The following is a 26,854-nucleotide window of genomic DNA, read 5'->3' as shown; positions in this document are numbered from 1 at the left end:
GGGAAGCAATTACAGAAGCCAGACCTTCAACCTTCTGCATCCTACAATGACCTTGGGTCCATATTCCCAGAGGGTTAAAGAATAGGAAAGCTATCAAGGAAGGAGATAGGATACAGAGTTCTGATGGTGGGAATTGTGTGGAGTTGTACCCCTCTTATCCTATGGTTTATCAATGTTTCCTTTTTATAAGTAAAATAAAAAAATAAAGGTAAAATAAAAGAATATATTACAAGAAGAAACAAAAGAAAATCACATGGCAGAGATAAAATAGAGGATAATTCAGTTTTAGTTATGCAAATTTTCTTGTTGAAATGTCTGATAGTTTAATACCAGCATACATGCATTTGAGTCATTTAAAGCTATTTTGATTGCAGCTCAATTTATAAAAGAAAGGATTGAAACCATGCTATTAATTGTATCTCAAGCTTTGATCCTTAGGTGATTGTGCACACAAGAGGTTTGGATGGAGACCCCGACAAGTATGTGACTGCCACTGGGTGGGTGTGGTAAAATGCTGGGACAAGACCCTTAGGAGGGCATCCAATTGGCATAGGCTGCGGATATTTTGTGTTTAGTCACCATGGAATTATGAAGAGAGTCTGTTGAAGGTGGACCATATTAGTAGGATAAACTGGAGGAACAGGGGATTAGTATTATCTATACATATAGGGAAAATATGGATATTAAAATATGTGTGTACCTTATTTTTATAACAATCTAAAAATCATAATCAAAGATTGCTCTGCAATAAGCTAAAAAAAATACAGGTTAGTTGTCTCTAATTTTCCTGCAGTGACCCTTTAAAACACCTTTTACTCTGTAAGATCAAACTGACAGGGACTTAGAGGTTACATAGGCTCCTGTGCTAAATATGAATATATATATGGGCCTTAAGTCAGATCAATGGTGTAAACAGTTAATAGTATTTATATACTTTCTTTATGTTTGGGAGTAACTCTCTCCCCTAATCCAGCTTTCTAGCCCTATTCTCAATTTATTTTAGTCCACCTGCGTTTTAGCTATCAGGCTCAGGCAAAAATTACTAAAATCATGGGACCCTTAAGACATATCTAAAATACACTCCCTAGCTTCTTTCCATAGAAAGACCCCTAGTTTCATCTGCTCTGTTCCTATCTTTGTGTTTCTATTTATTAAAAAAATATTGTCCTGCTTTATATCTTACTGCCTTTTAGCTACCAAGTTGCAGATGCTACTCAGTGCTTAGTTAGACCTTCCACCCTCTGCACCCCATAAAGAATTTTGGTCAAGGGCCAGCTGGTGGTGTGTCTGGTTAAGTGCACACACTGCAATGTGCAAGGATCCATGTTCAAGCCCTCAGTCCCCACCTGCAGGGGAGAAGCTTCACAAGTGGTGAAGCTGGGCTGCAGGTGTCTCTCTATCTCTCTCCCTTTCTATCTCCCCCTCTTCTCTCAATTTCTCTCTGTCTCTATCCAATAATAAATAATAAAAAAACAGAATTTTGGTCCATACTTCCAGAGGATAAAAAAATAGGGAATTTTACAATGGAGGGGATAGGACATGGAACTCTTGTGGAACTGTATTGAATTATGCCACTGTTGTCTAACATTCTTGTTAATCATTATTAAATCACTAATAAAGTATATACAACAGCCCTTGATAAAAAAAATATTTAACTTTTTTGTGGAGGACAGCACCGGTTATTAGACAGAGAAAGTATATTATCTCCCATATGTTAGCAGTCAAAGTAAAACAGAAGTTGAGAAAAATGTTAGTATTTCTTGGTGCTCTTTGTTATTTAATATTTTGTGGTTATGCGATTAGAGTCAGGACATATGGATATGTGGGGAGAGGAAGGAAATATTTCAAAATTTACAAATTAATAGTAAAAATAAAATGGCCTTTTGGCACTCTGTGAAGGAGTGAAAGAAAAAAATGTTTTCACTTTTGGCATTGTAAAGTAAATAGGAAAATTGTCTGTGGAGATAAACAGAATTCATTTTTCTATTCATTCAATGTGACAGGAATGAAAATGATTCAACAGAAAACAAGGCAGTATAATTTGGATTTTATTTCTTACTGCCCATAACTTACACTTCTTCCAATATCAGCATGGTGATATCTGTTAACATATATATATATATATATATATATATATATATATATATATATATAATTCTCATTGTATTTTATACTTAAAGTACCCAGCTGAGGATAAGAGGTAAAGAAGTTAAAAACATAGTGATAATGATTCTATTTAATATTATTTTATCTGATATTGTTACTTTAGCAGAAGAGAATATGTCAGTACCACTTGTAAGGATCTGTTCTTTGCCATTAAAAAGAATTTAGGGGTCGGGTGTTAGCACAGCAGGTTAAGAGCATATAGTTCAAGGCTCAAGGGCTGGCACAAGGATCCTGGTTCCACCGCCTAGCTCCCCACCTGCAGGGTGGCAGGAGGGGGGTTGCTTCACAAGTGGTGAAGCAGGTCTACAGGTGTCTATCTGTCTTTCCTCCTCTCTGTCTTTCCTTCCTCTCTGAATTTATCTCTGTCCTATGCAACTACAGTAAAAGCAGTAGCAACAACAATGAAATAAAGAAAAAAAAAAAGATGTCCTGTGGAGCAGTTGATTCATATTGCAGGCACTGAGCCCCAGCGATAACCCTGGAGGCAAAAAAAAAAAAAGAAGAAGAAAGAAAGATAGAAAGAAAGAAAGAAAGAAAAAAGAAAGGAAATGTAAAGGCTGGAAAGATTTTGTTAATATATAAGAAAGATAGGAAATTATAGAATATGTATGCATATATATTTAAATATATATATATGTTTAATTTTTCATTTATTTATTATTAATGAGAGGGAGAGAATGAGAGAGGAAGAACCAGATATCACATGTGCTGTTGGAACTTGAACTCAGAACCTCATGCTCCAGAGTCCAGCTCCTTAGCCACTATGCTACCTCCCAGAACACACCAAATAATATATAGATGCCTATGTAATGTATACATAGTGAGAAGAATCTGGCCATCTTTTTTTAATTTTAAAATATTAAAATTTTAAATTTTTTGATTTCTTTATTGGGGAATTAATTTTTTATGTTCAACAGTACATACAATAGTTTGTAGATGCATAACATTTCCCAGTTTTCCACATAACAATACAACCTGCACTAGAACCTGGCCTTCTTGATTTGGCTATGAAACTTACCTTTGATTTTCCAGATACAATTTTGGTCATCTTTTTCAGTATAAATAGACATGCATGGACAACTGCTTGACAAAAGCTTCAATAAATAAATCAACAATTACTGAGTAGTTTGGCATTCAAATTTTACTGTATAATAAAATTATAGGTAAAGTTCTGGACACTTCTGGTTAGATTTTTTAAAAATCTCAAAAGATGGTTGTACAGATCTACTAAAATTATGGAACTATGGAATATCACAGTTTGTCAGTAAAGACATCCCTTCAGGAGTCGGGCAGTAGTACAGTGGGTTAAGCACAGGTGGCACAAAGCGCAAAGACTGGCAAGGATCCCGGTTCGAGCCCCGGGCTCCCCACCTGCAGGGGAGTTGCTTCACAAGCAGTGAAGCAGGACTGCAGGTGTCTTTCTCTCCCACTCTCTGTCTTCCCCTCCTCTCTCCATTTCTCTCTGTCCTATCCAACAACAATGACATCAACAACAACAACAATAATAACTACAAGGGCAACAAAAGGGAAAATAAATAAATAAATATTTTTAAAAATGCCTTCATGTATTTTTTTCCTATCCTAAGCAGAGCATTCTGGCTTTCAGAGAATAAGTTTATGTCGCTTGTCTCAGAATAACTATTAATGGATCCTTTCTAAATCTTGAAATTTAAACCATTTGAATAAAAAATTTATCTATCATTGGTCATCATAACTATCATGAGTGGTCTCAATTTGAAGAAGATACCTCTTATTTCCAGTGCAATTGCACTTATCACTATAGATTCAGTAATGATAAAAATAATAAAAATTACAGTAGAAACTTTAAGAGGTAAATTTGTTTTGTGATTACTTTGTTATGGGGCATACACTAAACATTTTGTACATAATGGTTCACTTAGTTTCCACAAAGCATTAGAGTATATACACTATATACTCATTGTAATTAAACATATATTTTAAAAAAGAAATGAATGTACAGGACAGGAGGTGGATTAGTGGATAAAGTGTTGGACTCTCAAGCATGGGGTCCTAAATTCAATCCCTAACGTGCATGTACCAGAGTGATTGATATTTTGGTTTACTCTCTCCCTCTCTCTCTCTCTCTCTCTTTCATTGATAAAAAAAAAATTCTTAAAAAATAGAAATGAACCTGTCAGGCTGAGCTTCAGGGAGACAGACGACCTGGGACTCATGGTTGAGCTGTATGCAGTATCTCTTTATTCATGAAGAACGCAGCACAATCTCAGCCGAGCTAGACTAAACTAAAACTAATATACTTGTCAAGTAGGGTGTAAACAGGATGTGATGTAGAGAGGGTGGAGAGAAAAGTGACTGGTGAAAATCAGGATGTGACAAGTAGAGGGGGCAGAGCAAAAACACATCATGAACCAGTGGGGATTAAACCAATGCCCTACAGTGGTTATGTAAATAGAATACATTGGTTATGTAAATAGAATGCCGTGTTAAGCAGGGGGGATTAAACCAAATGAAACAGAAGGGGTTTTTAGAAGCAGAATTAGAAGCATACCAACATGAACCCACATGTTTATATAATACTTGGCCAAAGTCACAGAAATGATATATGTTGAAATGATTATTTAATGCTGGGAAATTGTGCTGATGCAGTCACATTTGCCATGTTGTCCCCTCAGGTTACTGCTAGTTCCCGCGAGAGTTGGGACATTCTCGGAGTGCCTGTTCAGCCATGTTGTGCCCTCAGGGCATTGTCTATATCCCCGCGATATTTGGAGTGCTTTGGTTACTCCCCCCCTCCCATTCTTGCGAAAGCTGCTCCTATAAAAGCCTTTCTTCTTCCACACCTCGTTCTCTTGCCAGCGCTTCACTCCAGTGTTCAGAAGCAGGAAGGGTTACTGCATGAGGCGGCCATTTTCGCTACCTCCATGTGGCCCAACCTGCTTCTCTAGCACCCAACTCTGAGGTGCCAGCGCAAATAAAGATTTATGTTTCCTCTTTGCTCTGGACCCCTCCTCTCTCTCTTCTCCACGGCCCGCGCACAACAACATCTGGCACAACAACAATTCAATAGACACATCTTTAAAAATATTTCTTTAATTTTGTCAATACTCTCAGAGAAGGATAAAGAATAGGAAAGCTGCAGGGGTAGATAGCATAATGATTATGCAAAGAGACTCTCATGCCTGAGGCTCCAAAGTCCCAGGATCAATCCCCTGCACTACCATAAGCCAGAGCTGAGCAGTGCTCTGGTAAAAAAAAAAAAAAAAAAAAAAGAATAGGGAAGCTTTGATAGTACACAGAACTCTTGTGGGTACTATGTGTAATTTTACCCCTGTTATTTTATAATCTTGTTAATCACTATTAAATCATTAATAGAAATTATTTAAAATATTTCTTTATTTCTTTCAACAAAAGAGATACTACATAAAAAGACCAGAGCACTGCTCACTTTGGCTTATGATAGTGCTGGGAATTGAATCTGGATCTCAGAATCTTAGGCATAACCATTACATAACCATTACGCTATCTCCAAGGCCTCAGTAGATACATTGATTACAATATATATTTTCTTATATTTAATTGAATTTATTTTCATTTATTTCTTTGTCTATGTTGTTATCACTGAGGCTTGCTGTCTTCATGTTGTCTCCACATTTTTTTTTCTTTCTTATAGAGGCAGAGAGAAATGGTGATGGGGGGGTAGGGGAATGCTCAAAAAAGAGAGACACCTGTAGCACTGCTCCATAGCTTGTAAAGTTTCTCTTCCCTTATAGGTGAGAACTAGGAGCTTCAGTACATATCTGTTGTTACTATTATTGTTATTATTATTAGCCAGAGCACTGCTCAGCTCTGGTTCATGGTGGTGTGGGGGATTGAACTTGGGGGTTTAGAGCCTCAGGTATGAAAGTCTCTTTTCATAATCATTATTCTATCTAGCCCCACCCTGTTGAATAGTATGCCAGCTCCCCCTGGCTTCTGCTTAACCATATGCCTATATAGGGATAGATTTAATCCCATTCAAAGCTTTGGTCTATTTACATAAATCACTTTTACATTTACATAAAGCACCACACTCCCTCCAGGGCATTGGTGGTTTAGTGGTAGAATTCTCACCTGCTCCACCCCCTCTCCTTGTCACACCCTGATCCTCTCCTTGTCACACCCTGATGTTCCACCAGTCACTTTTCGCTCCACCCTCTCTATATCACATCCTCTTTCCACCCTACTTGGAGAGTATAAAAACAGCTGCTCTTCTGATTAAAGACACTTGGAAATTGCTTTCCGGCTCTGAGAGTTCCAGAGTGTATCTCCTGTGAAGTTAGTGCGGCACGAGTTCCTGATCCCTCTCCCATGCAGCAGCCTAGATCGGCTCCAGTCCAGTTCTCTCCAACCCAGAGAGCACTAGCTCGGGAAGAAGTACCCTCAGGCTATCCCGGCATCTGGCACCCGGAACAGGGACACGTAAGCAGCAGATTTACAAGAAGACATCCTAGATAAGTACACACCTTTTGGGTATCTGCAATATTGTGTTAAGGCACTGTGATTTTTTTTCTTTCTTATTGTTTTCCTGAGATCTCTCCACCATGGAAAATCTTTTCCAAATTCTGCATTCTTTTTCCAGTATACAATTTTTATATATCTGGGACATTTTTCTCAGGGCTGCACCTTATATCCTGTTGATCATCATAGCAGCTTTTAAGGGATATATAGGGCAATCTCTCAAAAGGCTTAAGGACCTAGAGGCTGAGGTCCAAGAGATAAAGGAAGTGATCATAGAACTTAACCAGCACCTTAAAAACAAGAAGAAGCAAAGGCCTGTTGTGATCCTGACCCACCCTAATTCCTCTGCATCTTGCCCTGAGGTCCCTATTTTGGCATCTTGCCCTGAGGCCCCTATTTTGGCAGACACGTGTCTGAATTCCCCTTTGGACTCCACAGCCACTTCTTCGGCCACCCCCATTTTGGCAGACACGTGTCTGGAACCTCCTGCTGCCTCCACGGCTGCTTCTTTGCCCACCACCATTTTGACAGACACATGTCCGAATTCTCCTGTAGCCTCCAAAACCACTTCTTCGGCCACTTGTCCAGAAGCTTCTACTTCGGTGACTCCTCCTACAGCTACACACTTATCAGAGCAAGTCCACACATTTCTGGTCAGTGTTGCCCCCAATAGACAAAAACCTCAGGCCTGGTATCCATATTCTGCCACAGACCTGAAGGAACTACTCCAGGCTATCAAGGATGACGGTATTCATGCCCCATGGACCAGGTCCATTTTACAAGGCCTGCTTCAGAACCTTAATACCCCCCAAGATTGGAGGGATGTAACTCGCACTACTCTCCCAGGCCCCCTCTTCCTGCAATGGGAGGCATTCTTTCGTGACGAATGTTTACAACAATTGCAGAAAAATATTCAAAATCAGCCAGAGGGGAATTTTGATGCATTGTTTGGAACAGGCCAATTAGAAACAGGGATACAACAGGCGGAAGCCAAGTTTCCACTGGGGTATTTTGATCATGTACGCCTGTGTGCACTAAAAACATGGGAGCGATTAACACCACCCATGTGAGCGGCCTCAGCCCCCATTCTCTCCCTTCAACAAGAACCTTATGAATCCCTCTTTAAATTCATTGCCAGGGTCCAGTCGAGTTTGGAAAGGAAGATTTATAATCCTGACGCTGGTTTTCTCCTCCTGCGATCCATAGTCTGGGATGGAATGCTTCCGCATTTTCAACAGGCCTGTATCACTCTTAAAAACGAACACCCAGATACTTGGGTTATAGCTACACAGGATCTCAAATCAAGCTCTTTTCAAGGACCTATGTTACAAGCCTATGCAGCTACCTTACATAAGCAAAAAGGGGCTTGCTTTCAGTGCGGTAAGGGCATTGGCGTAACCAATGTCCAGAAAATAGACTGCGACCCGCCTCCAGTCAGGGCAACCCCGCCTCCAGACAGGGAATCAGAGACCATGAATGCCTTGTCCCAGATGCCAGAAAGGATTTCACTGGAGGAGAGATTGTTGGTCAAGGTTCCATAGGAACGGCACACCTCTGCCAAATGTAAACAGGGATTTAAACTAGGTGTGGGGCTTCCCTTAGCCCCACCCCCAAGAGGGAAGGAAGCAGGTCACCTGCTTGGTGCTGTGCCCTTCTTCCACAAACAGAAGCCCAGCTTGGGACCCAATCTGTCGCTACACCCACCATGCCAAGTAACAATAACAGAGGGTGAGCAGAAGGAGAAACCCGCGGTATGTGGGAACTTCCAGCATAGAAATAACCGGCTGGAGCAAGAGAACAGCTTGACTTCGGAGCCTGAGATTTTATGGACCACCCCTGTTTTAGAAAGGGGTCACCCAACTATGACAGTAAAGATTGGTAATATTCCTTTTAAGTGTTTGATTGACATGGGAGCAGATAAGACAATCTTAAGACAAGCAGAGGTTCCCCAGAGTTGGGAACTCCTCCCAGGACCACGCTTACATGGTGTTGGAGGATTGACTCAGACATTCCGCACACGAGATTCCCTTGTGTGGGAAGAACCAGAAGGGACTACTGGACGCTTTCAGCCTTTAATAGCTGATATAAGCACTAATTTATTGGGAAGAGACTTACTGGAATCTTTAGATGTAGTGATATCCTCAGACACCTCTGCAGGACACCACACTCACTCCTGTGAGACTGCTAGACCCAACCAGCACCCCCAATACTAACTGCACTGTTCGTAACAGAACTCCCTGCTTAGATTGGCTTTCTAATGAGCCTGTCTGGGTGGAACAGTGGCCTTTGCCTAGGGAGAAGCTAGAAATTTTAAAAGAACTCATCCAAGAGCAGTTATCTTTGGGACACATTCATCATTCTCGGAGCTCATGGAATACTCCAGTCTTTGTGATTAAAAAGAGCTCAGGAAAATGGCGCCTCCTCCAAGATCTTCATGCAGTTAATAAAACCATGCAGGTTTGGGGCTCCCCCCAAAGGGGTTTGCCTCTTGCTTCCGCAATTCCCACAGGAATTCCAATCATAGCTATTGATATACAGGATTGTTTTTTCTCTATTCCCTTACACCCACAAGATTGTAAATGTTTTGCTTTCTCTGTTCCTTCTATTAATAATGCCAGCCCTGCCGATAGATTTGAATGTGTGGTACTGCCCCAGGGCATGGCTAATAGTCCTACTATTTGTCAAGAGGCTGTTAAATCTGCCCTTTTTCCATATATTCATAAGGGCCTTAAGGTTTTTAATTATATGGATGACATGTTAATATGGGGAGAATTAGATATAGATCTCTCTGCCCTACGTGATTTTCTAATCCCTGCCTTAAAGAGAAGTGGGCTTAATGTAGCTTCTGAAATACAGCTAATTCCTCCAATATCTTTCTTAGACTCAGAGATTTCCCTAACGCAGATTCGTCCTTTAAAACCTTGTGTTACTTTTCCTTCTAATCTCACTCTTGCTTCTTTACAAAGTTTTCTTGGAAATTTGAATTGGCTTAGGCAGTATCTTTATCTGCCTACAAACTGCCTGCAACCACTGTTCGATCTGTTAAAAGGAAACAAACAGCACTCCTCAAAGCGTATGTTAACCCCCGAAGCCTCCTTGGCACTGGAAAAAGTTAACCAGGCTCTCCAGGACATGCACCTCGTTCGGTTCTCCTCCTCCTCTCCAGTAAATCTTCTAATCTTTAACTCCACCCCCACGGTAGTGGGGGCATTGTGGCAGAAACATGGCATTCTCGAATGGCTTCATACGCCAGTAGCCGGAGCTCCAAGACTCCTTACTGAGATTGATGCCTTAGCATTTATGGTTTGCCAAGGAAGAAACAGATCAGTTCAGGTCTTAGGAAGGGAACCAGATTCAATCATTCTTCCCTTTTCTCTCACAGATACAGAATGGCTCATACGCCACCATTCTCGTTTTGCCATAAGTTTAATGGGTTTTCCAGGACAATTAGATAATCATTTTCCCTCTAATAATTTGATGGCTTCTTTACCTCTGTTGCCTCTACTAGTACCTAAACTTTTCTCTCGAGATCCCATCCCCTCTGCTCCTACAGTGTTCACTGATGATGGAAAAAAGGGAGCTGCTGCCCTTATATATTATCCAGACCGGCAATACCCCAAACCTCTCTTTACTGAACTTCCTGATAATTCCCCTCAGTACAAAGAACTTTATGCTGTTTTCCTTGCATTAAAAGTTGTACCAGAGTCCTTCAACCTTTTTTCTGACAGTGTGTATACTGTTAACTTACTTCCATGGCTTGCTCGATCTTATGTAAGAATTGATGACAACCCACTTTCTCCTCTTTTAATTCAAATTGCCTCTATGCTCTATTCTCGAACCCAACCACTGTATGTTCAGCACCTACATTCCCACAGCCCTCTTCCTGGTCCCCTGTCCGAAGGGAATGCTGCAGCCGACCACCTTGCCTCCACAGGAATTCTCCTAGCCTCTGTCTCTAATCCTGCTGATTTTCATTCCCTAACCCATGTTAATCTTAAAGGTCTTCGAGCTCAATTTCCTGATATTCCTCTGCTACAGTTAAAATGTATTCTTGCTACATGTTCCTTCTGTGCAGGTCTAATCAAAACACCTGCTATTCAAACTCTGGGGGTTAATCCTCAAGGTTTAAAAGCCAACGCTCTTTGGCAAATTGATGTTACCCACATACCCAACTTTGGCAAACAAAAATATGTGTTCATCTCAATTGATACCTTCTCTAAGTTTATGTGGGCTACAGCTCAGACTGAAGAAACCTCAAAAAAGCTTATAAGCAATATGCTCTCCTGTTTTGTTGTAATGGGCTTACCTCTTCAACTTAAAACGGATAATGGACCTGCTTTTACCAGCAAACAATTTAAAGATTTTTGTTCCCTCTGGAACATTACTCATACTACAGGCATTCCGTATAATCCACAGGGACAAGGCATTGTTGAGAGGGCCCATCAAACTCTTAAGGCTCAATTAAATAAAGAAAAAGGGGAAATGTACCCCCCAATATCCAGCTGGCAAAAGCCTTAACTACATTAAATCTCTTTAATATTTACAAAAACTCAGACCAACCTCCTATTATTCTTCATTGGCAAACACCACCCACCCTCCCAGCTATTAAAGTCAAATGGAAAGACCCACTTGATAAAATTTGGAAAGGACCAGACCCCCTGTTGACTATGGGAAGGGGTTTCGCATGCATTTTTCCACAAAATTACTCCAAGCCTGTTTGGGTTCCTGCCCGCCATGTCCGGCAATACCCACATGATGGCGCTGATATCCCTGAAGAACAAGAAACACTGCAAAAAGACTGGCTGCAAGAGGACTGGCTACAAGTTGCACCCCAGGATCCATAATACAGCATGGCAGAATAAAAAAAAAATCTGATTCACAGAACTCTTCCCCACCCCCCGAATGTCTTATGCTATGACTGACCAGTTGTGTTTTGTGAGTGAGTGAGTGAAAAAAAAATTGAGTGAGTTGAGTGACCAAAATTTTTGTACAACCCATTGTGCTCAGAGTACTCTGAAAGTTAACTGACTTTATATAAAACGGCTGGATGCAGCCATGGTTTCTGGAGACGTCCAGAAACAGTCCAAAAATTGTTCATTCCTCTTTTTGATTTCTTTTTTAAGTCTTGATATAAATATGAAATGTTTAGTCTTAAACTGTGTGAGTAAAGATGGTTCAACTATGACAGTAGATCAAATTCGCATTTGAAATGATATGTCTTATTTACAAGTTTTTCTTCTCCTATGTGTTATAAACTATATGTTTAATATGCGTGTTTTGAGTTTGGTAAACATTAACTTAATGGTTAAATTGTAACTTCGAAGCTACATTCTTACGAGAAGAGGTAAAATCAATTCATTAAAGTAACTGAGTGTTTAAGGTAAAACTCTAAATATTCAATGTGACAATTCATCATCTCCTAAGTTAAAATACAAATCCTCTATACAGAACATTTTTGGAGGGCCCCCAAAAATGTCCTGTAAGCTATCTTGTGGAAATTAATCCACAACAAATTTGGCATCAAACTGATATTGTAAATGTACCAAAAAAAAATTGTCACTAAAATGTGTTCACTCTAGTAACCTGAGTTTGCTTAAAAACCCAATGTAAAAATAGTTAAGAATCAATATATGTGACTTAAATTCGGTATGAGAATTTTGCTATATAGAGACTGCTACATGAGGTCACATAAGATGACCTTTACACGAAATTATAAAGATACCTAAACCAATTATAATCATTGAGTTATCAATTGTAGTAAACTTCTAATTTGTTACAAAGTTTTTTCATAAGTAATTGACTACAGCTATGACAAGTCTTCGCATAAAGAAGCATCTGCTCATATGGAATCCCCAGAAATCCATCTTGGACCCCTGACCTCTGACATCACCCACAATTACAGCCATTCCCCCAAAACCCATGATGTGACCTGACACGATCTGGAGAACCTGATTCATAGACTCCAAAGGACAAGACTTTCCTACTGCCTTTCTCTCAACCATCGGTGTCTGCTCTTCCTGCTTCTGTTTCACCCATCATGTTTTGGCGGTTCCAGGTCACTCTCTACATAGAAGAAAAGTTCCAGTGGCCGTCCTCCTCCATCAAGATAGACATGTGGCATTTATTTCCTGGCCGTTGACATTGGACTGATGCTCCTATAGAACTTACTGGACACTCCCTTTATACTGCTGGACTTCTTGAAGAATGACTGTAGCAGTTCATAGAACTTTCTGCCAGCTGACTTGGGATTTTTCAATGCCAGATCACCCCTCTAGCCCCTCAGCTTATCAGGCCCCCACTCCTCCACCCATCAGGTTCACTCTGTCTCTTGCTACTCTTACTTATCCCTCCCTTTCTTGTGCTAGTTCTTTTTGAAGACACTTACACACTATCATTCTGCTTTCTTCCCAACAGGTTTCTGTTCACCCCTACACTGCTATTCCCCTGACAGAGATGAAGCCATTTACAGACATTGACCCAGTTATATATAGCCATTAAGTAAGAGGGAGATGTTGGGGAATTGTGAGGATATGGTTGAGCTTGGAAGGGCTTGAGCCTGAGGGGTATGTCAGTCCTGTTAGTCTCTCTCTCTAGGGAGAGGTTGAGCAAGGAGGGACAGTAGAACCCCAAAAGGTGTGCCTCTTATCAGTCTCCCTGCCTCACAAAGTGCCCCACACTCCTGATACCATGGCCATTAGTTAAAAAGAAAGGGGGAGATGTTGGATAGTATGCCAGCTCCCCCTGGCTTCTGCTTAACCATATGCCTATATAGGGATAGATTTAATCCCATTCAAAGCTTTGGTCTATTTACATAAATCACTTTTACATTTACATAAAGCACCACACTCCCTCCAGGGCATTGGTGGTTTAGTGGTAGAATTCTCACCTGCTCCACCCCCTCTCCTTGTCACACCCTGATCCTCTCCTTGTCACACCCTGATCTTCCACCAGTCACTTTTCGCTCCACCCTCTCTATATCACATCCTCTTTCCACCCTACTTGGAGAGTATAAAAACAGCTGCTCTTCTGATTAAAGACACTTGGAAATTGCTTTCCGGCTCTGAGAGTTCCAGAGTGTATCTCCTGTGAAGTTAGTGCGGCACGAGTTCCTGATCCCTCTCCCACGCAGCAGCCTAGATCGGCTCCAGTCCAGTTCTCTCCAACCCAGAGAGCACTAGCTCAGGAAGAAGTACCCTCAGGCTATCCCGGCACCACCCAACATCTAATTTCTTTTAACCATTTTTGTTATTAAGAACTAATGTGGATGAATATTTGCACAACTATGTTCACAGTTGCACTATCTGTAATAACCAAAATATATAGACAGTGGAAATGTCCAAATACAGATGACTAGATACACAAGTCATGGGATATATATTCAGTGGAACATTATTCTGCAATTGAAAAGGATGATATTAAATCAGTTGAAACAAAAGATGCAGGTGGAAATGACTATACCCAGTGAGATAAGTAAGGAAGTATAAGCTAAGTACAGTACAGTTTCACTTCTATGTGGCCTATGGATGTCAGAAACAAATGAACTTGCAAAAAAGGATAGTCAAACCATCTCTAGGACTTTGTGAAAATTATAGTGGTTATATGGGGAAAGGACACAGAATTTTAGTGTAGGGTGTGGTGACTTTCACATACCATGTATGGCTGTGAAATTATATGTGTGAAATCTTATGATTTTGTAAAAAAACAAAAAAAAACCCACGACTGTTAAAACTCAAATAAAATAGGAAGAAATAGAAATTTTACTGTTACAGTGGTTTGGTTAAGGAGTATGACACATCATTTAAAAATAGCATGGGATAATTAGTATTAGATATCAGATGAAATCAATTGTAATGAACTGTGTTTTTTATCTTTGGGACACAGAGTTATTTAAAGAGTCACAAAGAAATTACATAAAAAATAAAAGATGGCCTATATGTTGAATAGTTCTATCTCATTGTGCTTTTGTAGTTAACACATTATACCTTATGAAAAGCAATACAGAATTTAAAGTAGGTTGTTTCTTTTTTGTTGCCACTGGGGCTTTGCCACTCCAAGTCAACTTTTACAGATAGAAAGACAGAAACAGAGATAGAGAGACAAAGGGAAAGACACCACAACACTGAAACTTCCTTCAATGTGATGGGGTGATAAAGTAAGCACACTAAGTGTTTCCTCAATCCAAGGATAGTTTTGTTTTGTTTTTTAATCCTACTATTTGCAAGTTTGTGGGCAAGATCAAGGAGAGTACCATAAAATCAATAAAACCTGGATGAACAAATTTTCCAAACAAGTGCCCAATTAAGATTTGGCAGAAGCTAAGCAAAATTATATACTAGTTTTTTGGATGGAAGAGCCTAGTTCTATTCATTTAGTATATTACTTTTTCTTTCATTTATTTTCCATCAGGGTTATAAATGGGGTTTGTTGCCTGCATGCCTCTGCCACTCCTGGCCTGTTGTAATCTATTATCCAAACTGAGCTGATAGAATCAGTAATAATGAAAAGATTGAATGATAAGGATATTGGAAAATAGACCCTAAAATACCACTAGATGTTGAGAAAAAACAGATTAAAAAGTTAAGGGATGTTGAGGTTGAGGAAGAAAGTATCAAATTCAGTTTGGGTATCATGAACTAGCTCTTCCCTCACCTTTTACAAACTCACAAATTCATATATTGAAATCCCTAGCTTGTAAAGTGATTATATTTGTTTTTTTAATATTTATTTATTTCCTTTTTGTTGTCCTTGTTTTTTTTGTTGTTGTTGTTGTAGTTATTATTGTTATTGATGTCTTTGTTGTTGGGTAGGACAGAGAGAAATGGATAGAGGAAGGGGAAGACAGAGAGGGGGAGAGAAAGACACTGGCAGACCAGCTTCACCGCCTGTCAAGAGACTCCCCTGCATGTGGGGAGCCGGTGGCTCAACCCAGATCCTCAAGCCGGCCACGTGCCCTTAACCTGCTGGGCTACCACTTGACTCCCTAAAGTGATTCTATTTGTAGAAGTGCATTTGCAAGGTAATGAAGTCCTGTGGGTGGGACTTCCTAAATATAACTGGTGCCCTTATAAAATGTGGCAGGACTGAGATTATCCTCTCTCTATCATGTGAGGATGCAACAAGGAGACAGCCTTCTGTCAATTAGAAAAAAAACTCTCACCAGAATCTCACACGGACATCTCACATTAAACTACTTCGCCTTCAGAAATGTGAGACATAGATGTCTGTCACCCTGCTGTGTAAGGATGAACAACTCCATTCTATGTAGAGGAAGTAAAAATAGTTACTTCACAGAAGTATCAGGGATTGAGGTAAAATAGTGATTACTTAGTAGCCATTCAACAAATACTACTGAAAAACATTAACATTAGCTTGACTACTTCTTCTTCTAGCGTTTGCCCTTCTTCCGTAGCCAGTCATCAGCGTCAGGTTGAGCCTGATGTAAAGTTTCGAGACCTCCTTTGAATCTGGAGAGGTGGCAGTCGTTGACTATGTGGGTCATAGTCTGTCTGTAGCTGCAGGGGCAGTTCGGGTTGTCTCTGGCTCCCCAGCGATGGAACATAGCGGCGCACCGGCCATGGCCTGTTCGATAGCAATTGAGGAGGGCCCAATCATAACGTGCTAGGTCAAAGCTGGGTTGACGCTTGCAGGGGTCAGTGATGAGGTGTTTGTTCTTTACCTCAGCTGACTGCCAACTCTGTTTCCAAGAGTCTGGAACAGAGAAGTTCAGTGTAGGCGTAGGAGACCAAATTGGATGATGAGATGTCAAGTGTTGGACAGGGTGGGCGAAGATATCCGCGTATATTGGCAGGTCCGGTCGAGCGTAGATGTGGGAAATGAACTTAGATGATGCCGCATCCCGACGAATATCTGGCAGGGCAATGTTGCTAAGAACTGGCAGCCATGGAACCGGGGTGGAATGGATGGTTACAGAAATTATCGTCATGGAATAATATAAATTGGAATCGACCAAGTGGACATGGGGGCTACAGAACCATACTGGGGCACAGTATTCTGCAGTGGAATAGCATAATGCCAGAGATGATGATTATAGTGTGGAAGCTCTCGCGCCCCATGAGGAGCTGGCCAGTCTTGCAATGATGTTATTCCTTGCACCCACCTTTGCTGCAGTTTTTATGAGATGTTAGTGAAATGACAGAGTGCGATCGAGAGTAATGCCAAGATTGGCTGGGCTTCATGCTGGATTCTCGTATCGCCAAGCTGCACATTAAGCTCATGCAAGGCCGAAGCATGGTGTAGATGGAAAACAAATGATACCGTTTTAGCAGTGCTAGGGATTAGTCGCCATTTTTTACAGTAATCAGATATCAGAGACATGTCTTTCGTGAGTGTTTCCTCGAGGATGTCGAACTTGGATGCCTGAGTTGCACAGCAGATGTCATCGGCGTAGATGAACTCCCTTGAAGAAGTTTCTGGGAGGTCATTGATGTAAATATTAAATAGCACAGGAGCCAGAACAGAGCCCTGGGGGAGGCCACTTGAGACAAGTCTCCAGATGCACCCGGAATCTTCTGTTTTGGAGAAGAAATGATATAGTGTTGGCCACTGATTGACATAGAATCAAGAGATGTCAGGATAATTTTGTAAAAATAAAGAGCTAAAACATAACTGAGTTTTGGGTGGCACATAGAACACTGGTGAACCAAACAAAAACAAGCAGGATAGAGTAGATGGTGGTGGTAGTGACACTTGGGAAAGCAGAGTTTAAATAATGGTTCCACAGCCTGGGAAATAATATTTATAATGTCCTCACTTTGACTCCTAGCTTCTCATGTGCCAGGGTGATTATACATTGGTTCTTTCTTTTCCTCTCTTGTTCTAATAAGTAATATATTAATCAATCAATAAATCAATAATTGCTTGAATAGGAGAATAAGACCTTCAAAAACATAATACTTCAGAAAGTTTGCTTCTTTTCCACTGTTGATGTGACAGACTTTCTTAGAATTGCTTTGGGTGACACATTCATTCCTTTAAAGCCAGATTTTATGCATGTTGAATTATACATACTAAAAGGTAAGCAGTGGAAACATTTATAATACATTCAAGGAGCAAGAAAATGAAGTGATTTTTGAGCATTTGTAGTCCTCATTGCTTTCTAGATGCTTTATGATCATTTTCTACTCTATATGCCTTGGGATGTGGTGAATGTTCTTAATTATTGTTGTCAGAATTATGAAAGAGTCTCATATCACAGGTGTTGACGGCAAACAAATCTGTGGCTTGAGAAAAGGAAATTCCAGTTTGAAGACAAATGAATGTTTGCAAAAGCAGAATAGATATTGCAAAGTTCTACTCTCAAATTTATAGAAAGGACAGCAAATGACTTGTTCTGAAACCTAGCTTTAGAACATCTGATATGAGGAATGCTTTCCATTCTAATTTCAACAAGAACATTAATTGTTCTTTTGCATTGTGTCTGGTGAAACAATACAACTCTTCCCTTAATTAGATTTTTGAGGATTCATAAAATGGCTACTTTTGAACTGAATGTTTCCCTTGACATTCATTATTGGGTTTTATTGCAGCTGCCTGGAGGCACAACCTATCAACCAATTAGCAAATTTATACAGAATCCCTACTATGAGTTTGTCTTTGTGTTAGATGCCCTCCAGGAACCTATAATTGAATAGAGGAAGCAAAACCTACACATATGAAATAATAAAAGAACAATGAAAGCCAAATTAGGTGGAGCTGATTTTTAGTGCAATGGAAATTCAGAGCAAAGAAAGAACAGTGTGGGCTAAATAGCCAAAGGTTTTAAAATTATTATCATCAATTACTATCATTATGACAACAATGGTTACCATTTATTGAGCATTCAGTACTTGCCATATACCAGGTATTGTGAAAAGTACCTTGATGCCTTCTGTGATTTAATCCTCACAACTATTTTTGGTATTGTTATTATTATTTTAAAATATTTTTATTTATTAATTATTGGATAGAGACAGAGAAATTGAGAGGAAGGGTGAGACAGAGATGGAGAGAGAGGAAGAGAGACTCTTGTGGACCTGCTTCACCACTCATGAAGCTTTCCCCCTGCAGGAGGGGGCCAGGGACTTGAATCCCAGTATTTACGCACTGTAATGCTAGTGAGAAGACTCTAGGAGGGTGTTTCAACAGAAGCAAAAGTTTATGCATACACTTCAAGATTGGAAGGAACATGGCATCTGTAAGGCACAGTAGAAAAAAGCATCCATCCAGAACACAAGGCTAGGGTCCTGCTAGATTGTAAACGTGGAGGGAATCGCTCTGTATACATCCAGACTGGGAACCTACATGAACTAGTGTATAGAACATAAAGCTGGGTAAGGTCAAGGACAGGTGGGACTATTTGTGAAATTAAAGTAATATTACCCAGCAAAAATTTGTGCAAATTAAAGAGATGAAAAAGGCAGGATGTCTTTCATTATCATTATTATTTATTATTATTAGTAGTAGTGTTTGGGGTTTTTTGTCTCCAGTGTTATTGTTGGTCTTAAGGCCTGCACTACAAATTCACTGCTCCTGGAGGCTATTTTTTTCCTTTTGTTGCCCTTGTTTATCATTTTTATTGTTATTGTTGTTACTGCTGTCTTTGTTGGATAGGACAGAGAACAAAGGAGAGAGGAGGGGAAGACAAAGAGGACAAGAGAAGATAGACACCTGAGACCTGCTTCACTGCTTGTGAAGCGACTCCCCTGTAGGTGGGGAGCCAGGGGCTTAAACCTTGCACTTAGTGCCATGTGTGCTTAACCCACAGCGCTACCGCCTAACCCCCAGGATTTCTTTTCTCACTTATTGCGTTAATAATTATATTTGAGCATAAACGTTATGCAAGGAGTAGGAAAATATAGTCATTTTAAACTTAGACATAGGTAAAGGGCAGACACTAAAAAGAAGAAACCAAAGATAATTTTTATTTATTTTTTTAATTTATAAAAAGGGGACATTGACAAAACCATAGATAAGAGGGGTATAACTCCACATAATTCCCACCACAGCTCTCTGTATCCCATCCCCTCCCCTGATACCTTTCCTATTCTTTATCCCTCTGGGAGTATGGACCCAAGGTCATTGTGGCATGCAGAAGGTGGAAGATCTGGCTTCTGTAATTGCTTCCCTGCAGAAGATGGGTGTTGACTGGTCGATCCATACTACCAGCCTCTTTCCCTAGTAGGGTGGGACTCTGGAGCTCCAAGACACATTGGTGAGATCATCTGTCCAGGGAAGTCTGTTTGGCATCTAGAACCTGGTGGCTGAAAAGAGAGTTAACATACAAAGCCAAACAAATTGCTGAACAATCATGGACCTAAAGACTGGAATAGTGCAGATGAAGAGTTGGGGGTCTTCCATTTTGCAGATAGCTAGTAGGCATATTTTAGTTATATTCCAAAGGGCCTGTGGCTATAATAGCTTATTTTTTTTCCCCTGAGCCTAAAATCTGATATGCATGTGGACCGATGTTATTGTCTGGGGAGATGATGTCATGACTGGAAAGGGAAAGAAAGCTGGATCAGGGGAAAGAGTAGCTCCTGAATATGGATAAAGGCTATAAATACTGTTGACTATAAACTCCATAGATTTGATTTTGTCTGGGGCCCATATTCAGCTTAGGAGCCTATGTGACCTCTGCATCCCTGTAGATCTGAGCTCACATTCTGTGGTCATGAGTAGGAACATTCAAGGTGCCCCAATATTGACCCATCTTCCTTAGGTGTAGCATAGAGTATGTTGTCCAGGCTCTCTTTGAAGGATGGAACATTCTCTACCATTGTTGATTCATGTTGAGGGCAAGTTCCTGTGGGGTGCCCACAAAGGGATCTATTTTGTTGTTCCTGATAGAGATGACCAGTAACAATGGAGAGAGGGATTTATTTGAGGTCTAGACCCATCATGTCTGTTTGGGAATCTCAGGATTCCCCAAATAGAGCCCCAGGTGATGGGCTGGCCTAATAGTAGCTTAAGAGTCACTATTAAAGATGCCAGTCTCTTTCCCTTATTCAGCTATTGCAGTCCTTGCTTTGTTAAGATTAGCTTTGGAATGAGTGAGAGAACTGTAATAGAAAGTAGGTGAGGGGAGTATGTAAATCTAATTTGACACTATTTCATTAAGAATTTTATACTGACCCACTGCATACTATTGTGTACTATTGTTTTCAGGTATATATTTTGCCCTAGTTTATGGTTACATGTGAACATATGCTCTATCTCACGGAACCTGGTCTATATCTAGGTTTTAGGACTTTGTTAGGAGGTGAACCGTCTGGAATGGTTTTAGAGAATACTATGAAAGTAAAGGTCTCAACCTAGTAATGAAGCTGAAGGGCAGCCATTCCACAACTGAAGTCTCTGGACAGAGTTTGAAGTGAAGCATGCTGAGGTGGTACTTGCTGCTTTAATTAATTTGTGATCAGTGGATGCAATATTATTTTGTATGAATTGAAAGAAGCATGGAGGAAAGTGAGCCCCAACCTAGAGGTTCCAGGACTGGGGGAAATATAGGCTCTATAGTGGAAATGTTAGGTTCCTGCTGTCTTAGGGTTCAAGAAGACAATAGATAGATTTTGTTATCATCACATTATTTGGCAATTGGATTAACTTTGAAAAATCCCTTTGTTAGGATTTGCTATATCATACACAACATCACCATAATTTATGTCCTTTGACATTATATGCATATAGTTGTGCCACCGGTAGCTTCTGTTCTCCCTGGTCTAGGCTTTTGAGAGAGTCAACATATCAAAGACTCAGCCTATGTATTAAAAAGACTCAGTCTGTGCTTTAAAAAGTTTGAGACATACAGTCAATTTTTCCCCTCTCATATTAATTAGTGATTTATATGACTACAAATTAATAGGAGTGTACATAAACACCATTCCCACCACCAAAATACTGTGTCCCTTCCCATCCACCATCCTAACCTCCTGGCTCTGCCTCCTTGGGAAGCCAAATGTCTATCCTCACCCTCATCTCAAGGTTTTTACTTTGGTGCCCTACTCTAAATTCAGTCAAATACTACTTTTAGATTTCCTTTCTGTTTTTCTTTCTCAACTTCTGTTTATGAATGGGATCATTCCATATTCATCTTTATCTTTCTGACTTAGCTCACTTAACATAATTCCTTCTAGCTCCATCCAATATTGGTCAGAGAAGAAGGGTTCACTGTTCTTAGCAGCTGCATAGTATTCCATTGTGTATATATACCACTGCTTTCTCAGCCACTCATCTGTTGTTGAGCACCTGGATTGCTTCCAGGTTTTAGCTTTTATGAATCGTGCTGCTATGAACATAGTTGTACACAAATCTTTTTTGGTTGGGTGTTATGGAGTACTTTGGGTATATCCCCAGGAGGGGAATTACTGGGTCATAGGAAGGTCCATGTCTAGCCTTGTGAGAGTTCTCCAGACTGCTCTCCATCGAGGCAGGACCAGTTTACATTCCTACCAGAAGTGCAGAAGGGTTCCTCTGTCCCCATAGCCTCTCCAGCATTTGTTGCTGCTGTCCTTTTTGATGTATGCCATTCTCACAGGAGTGAGGTGGTATCTCAATGTTGTCTTTATTTGCATTTCTCTGACAATCAGTGACCTGGAGCAATTTTTCATGTGTTTGTTAGCCTTTTGGATCTCTTCTGTAGTGAAGTTTCTGTTCATATCTTCTACCCATTTTTGGATTGAGTCATTTGCTTTTTTGTTGCAAAGTTTGCTGAGCTCTTTGTATATTTTGGTTATTAGTCTCTTGTCTGATATATGGCATGTGAAGATCTTCTCCCATTCTGTGATGGGTCTCCTTATTTGTGTGATAGTTTCTTTGGCTGGGCAGAAGCTTTTCAATTTGATGTAGTCCCATTGGTTTGTTTCTATTTTAGTCTTCCTTGCAACTGGGTTTGTTTCAACAAAGTTGTCCTTGAGGTTTAGGTGGAAAAGTGTTTCACCACTGTTTTCCTCTAAGTATTTAACAGTTTCTGGTCTACCATGCAGGTGCTTGGTCCATTTGGAGTTGATTTTTGTTTCTGGTGAGATGAAGTTGTTCAGTTTCATTCTTCTGCATGTTTCAATCCAGATTTACCAGCTTCTTTTCTCCATTTAATATTGTCGGGAAATTGTGAGGATGTGGTTGAGCTCCACAGGGCTCACAAAGCACCCTGCATTCCTGATACTATGGCCTATCTACATAATCATTGTTTTGCCTGAAAGATCCCAACCCATTCCATTCCTTTGATCTATCTTCTTTCTACCCTCAAGATCCTCCCTGCCTGCAGGGTATCATTAATCCTACCAGTTAAAACCCTCAAAACAGTTATACATTGATTTTTTAGCCTAGCACCTTACTGTATTGCCTAACAAGTTCCAGGAGTTTTCTGCTGGATTTTTTTTTAGTTTTTTTCTATGTATACTATCATATTATCTGAAAATAGTGAGAGCTTTACTCTCCCCTTCCAATATGTATTCCTTTGATTTCTTTCTCTTGCCTGATTGCTATGGCAAGAACTTCCAATACTACATTGAAGAGTAATGCTGATAATGGATAGCCCTGTATAGTCCCCAATCTGAGGGGGAATGCTTTCAGCTTCTGTCTATTAAATATGATGCTGGCTGTAGGTTTGCTACTTATGTACTCTACTATCTTGAGAAATTTCCTATCCCCATTTTTTGTAGTGTTTTGAGCATGATGTGTGTTGGATTTTGTCAAAGGCTTTCTCTGCATCTACTGAGATAATAATGTGGTTTTTGGCTTTGATTTTATTGATGTGGTGAATGACATTAATTGACTTACGTATATTAAACCAGCCTTGCATTCCTGGGATAAACACCACTTGGTTGTGATGAACAATAATTTTGATATACTGCTGTGTCTGATTGGTCAGGATCTTGTTTAATATTTTGGCATCTATGTTCATCAGAGATATTGGTCTGTAGTTTTCCTTTTTTGCTGTGTTCCTATCTGCTTTTGGTATCAGGGTGATGTTGGCTTCCTAGAACATGGAAAGGAGTGTTCCTGTTTCTTCAATTTTGTTGAAGAGCTTTACAAGTATAGGTATTAGGTGTTTCCTCCTCTCTGTTTTCTGATTCTGTTAATCTTCTTTCCCTTTCTTCAACTTCTTTCCTCAGTTCAGTTATAGTATTAGCTTGTTCTGCTAATTGGCTTTTTAGCTCAGCTATTTCAGCTTTCATTTCTCTAATTACCTTGAGGTAGTTTGCATTTTCTTTTAGGGTCTCCTCTGTTGTTTCCCTAATTCTGATAGCCCTTTCCTCAATAGTTGTCTTAATTTCTGTGATTATTAGGTTTACTATTGCTTGCATACTTTTATTATCTATGGTTACTTCTGACTGATTTGGAGTTTCTTTTGGGCTCCTGTCCTGATTCATTGTGGTAACAGTTTTATTTGCTTTTGATTTAATCATTTTTTTATTATGTGTTTTTTATTTTTCTGTTCTGTCGTTCTTCAATTTTTGTGTTTTGAGTACAAACCACACTATATTAAATACCTTTATGACAAATGCAGTCACCAACCTCAGAAGTTACAACAATTGTAAATGAAGCAAGGATTGATGCAATTCAACCGATACCAGTTAGCCAAACAACACCTCAGGTCCAAGAAAAAGTGTTGTTTTCGACAGGTTAGGTTGTTTTCGCCGGGCTGGCTTCACGGGCAGGTAACAGACGACCAGGGACTCATAGTTGAGCTGTAGGCAGTATCTCTTTATTCATGCAGGACGCAGCACAATCTAAGCCGAGCTAAGCTAAACTCAAGGTAAAGTACTCTAAAACTCACAATGCTGTCTTTATATATACTTGCCAAGTAGGGTGGAAACAGGGTGTGACATAGAGAGGGTGGAGAGAAAAGTGACTGGTGACAATCAGAGTGTGACAAGGAGAGGATCAGGGTGTGACAAGGAGGGGGGGTGGAGCAAAAACATATCATGAAACAGTGGGGATTGAACCAATGCCCTGGAGGGAGGTGCTTGTTAACAGCGGTTATATAAATAGAATAGTGTTAAGCAGGGGGGATTTAAACCAAATGAAACAGAAGGGGTCTCATGCATACCAACAATTCCGCATTTCTTTTTAACTAATGGCCATTGTGGGGTGAACAGAAACGTATATCGTACAGGCGTTTTCAAAAGAACTGGCATAAGACATGGAAAACAAAATAGGCAAGCAGCAATAACCAGTGTGATGCCAAGTGGAGCTTTTCTTGCCTCAAAGGGCAAGGCCTAGCAGGCGAAAGGGCATTTCTTGCCTCTGGGAATGCTTCATGCCTCTGGGGGCATCTCTTGCCTCAAAGGGCATTTCTTGCCTCTGGGAATGCTTCATGCCTCTGGGGGCATCTCTTGCCTCAAAGGGCATTTCCTGCCTCTGTGGGCATCTCTTGCCTCTTGGGGCGCTTCTTGCCTCTGTGGGCATAACCTAATAAGGAGGGGGAGCTTTCTGCCTCTGGGACAGAGCCTGCAGGCGAGGGGACATGGTCTATAAAGTTTCAAGGCAATTGGCTGAAGTTAGCTTTGAGAAACACAGCTGTGTGTACCAGTAAGTCCGATGGAGGTGTCAGTCCAAAGTAGCTGACCACAGAAGAAAATGCCGGAGGATGAAACGCTGCACGTCTGTCTCGATGGGGAATGTTGGCCACCAGAATTCTGCTTTTCTGTAGAGAGTGAGCTTTCGAGTCTGTGAATCTGTTTTTTCAGGTCGTGCCAGGTCACATTATTGGTTTCCGGGGGCGATGTCAGAGAACAGGGGTCCAAATGGATTTCCGGGAATTCCATTTGAGTAGATGCTTTTTCATGTGAAGACTTGACAGCTGAAATTCACTTACTTGTCAAACAAAACTTGTAGCAGATTAGAAGTTTACTATCATTGACAACTCCATTATAATTGGAAGTCCTTTCTAGTATCATTTCAAGGTTGTTAAAACACTTTAAACTCAATAAAATGTGGAAAGGTAAACAGAAGAACCACGGTTAAAAGCCTTAGGCATGAGAATAATTAACATAATCATTGCACTATCTGCCCCACCCATAACTCATACAGTTTTCAGGATTAAACGTTTCAGATTCATGTCAAGACGTAAAAAAGAAATCAAAAGAGGAAAAAAACAATTTTTTGGATTGTTTCTGGATGTCTCTAGAAATCATGGCTGCGTCCAGCATTTTTTTTTTTAAGTCAATGTCAAACAAAAATTCAGTCATTCAAATCATTCTCTTATGAAACGCAACTTGAACCAGATTATCAAGATCTCACCATGTAGGATTAAGAATCCCCGGATGGCGACCTAGTCCAAAAAGCTCCTCGAAATTCCATTTAGGGTGTTTCTGACTGTTCCTGCTGGATTGCTTCAGGCACCCATTTTTAAAAGCGTCTTCCCATTGAAGAAAGAATCCAATCAGGAGAGTAGAACTAACCACATGTCTCCATACTTGGGAACTGCCAGGGTACTCGAGAATGTTCTTCAAATTAGAGTAGTCCTTCTTCATGGGAAACATTCGAGAAGAAGTCCAGAAAGTTCCAGGGGAAATCTCCATGCATATCCCAAGGTCTACGATCACGGTCATAAAGAACCAAACTGTGGCCCGGAGCAAAATGTAGTCCTTTTCCTCAGGAAACATGGGAGAGGGAATCCAGAAAGTCCAAGGAGAAATCTCCATGCATCTCCCAAGCTCTATGATCCCAGTCATAAGAAACCAAAGTTCCCAGTCAGGGAACCAAAATGTGGCCCAGAGTAAAATGTTCCAGAGACAGACTAACTGTCTCATGATGAAACAGTAGAGGCTTTGGCAAACCTCTTCATAAGTAGAAAGGCAACCCATGGTGGATGGGTAGCCAAGTTTACTTATCTGGACGATGGGTGGGTAGGGTCCCACGTTGATGCCGGTCCAAGTTTCAGGGCTTATTTCAGTCCCTGTTCAGGAGCCATATGTTGTTTTCGACGGGTTAGGTTGTTTTCGCCGGGCTGGCTTCACGGGCAGGTAACAGACGACCAGGGACTCATAGTTGAGCTGTAGGCAGTATCTCTTTATTCATGCAGGACGCAGCACAATCTAAGCCGAGCTAAGCTAAACTCAAGGTAAAGTACTCTAAAACTCACAATGCTGTCTTTATATATACTTGCCAAGTAGGGTGGAAACAGGGTGTGACATAGAGAGGGTGGAGAGAAAAGTGACTGGTGACAATCAGAGTGTGACAAGGAGAGGATCAGGGTGTGACAAGG

Source organism: Erinaceus europaeus, chromosome 8 (genome assembly GCF_950295315.1).
Source record: "Erinaceus europaeus chromosome 8, mEriEur2.1, whole genome shotgun sequence".
Lineage (NCBI taxonomy): Eukaryota > Metazoa > Chordata > Mammalia > Eulipotyphla > Erinaceidae > Erinaceus > Erinaceus europaeus.
The sequence above is the reverse complement of the archived record's forward strand: the minus strand, read 5'-3'. Positions refer to the sequence as shown.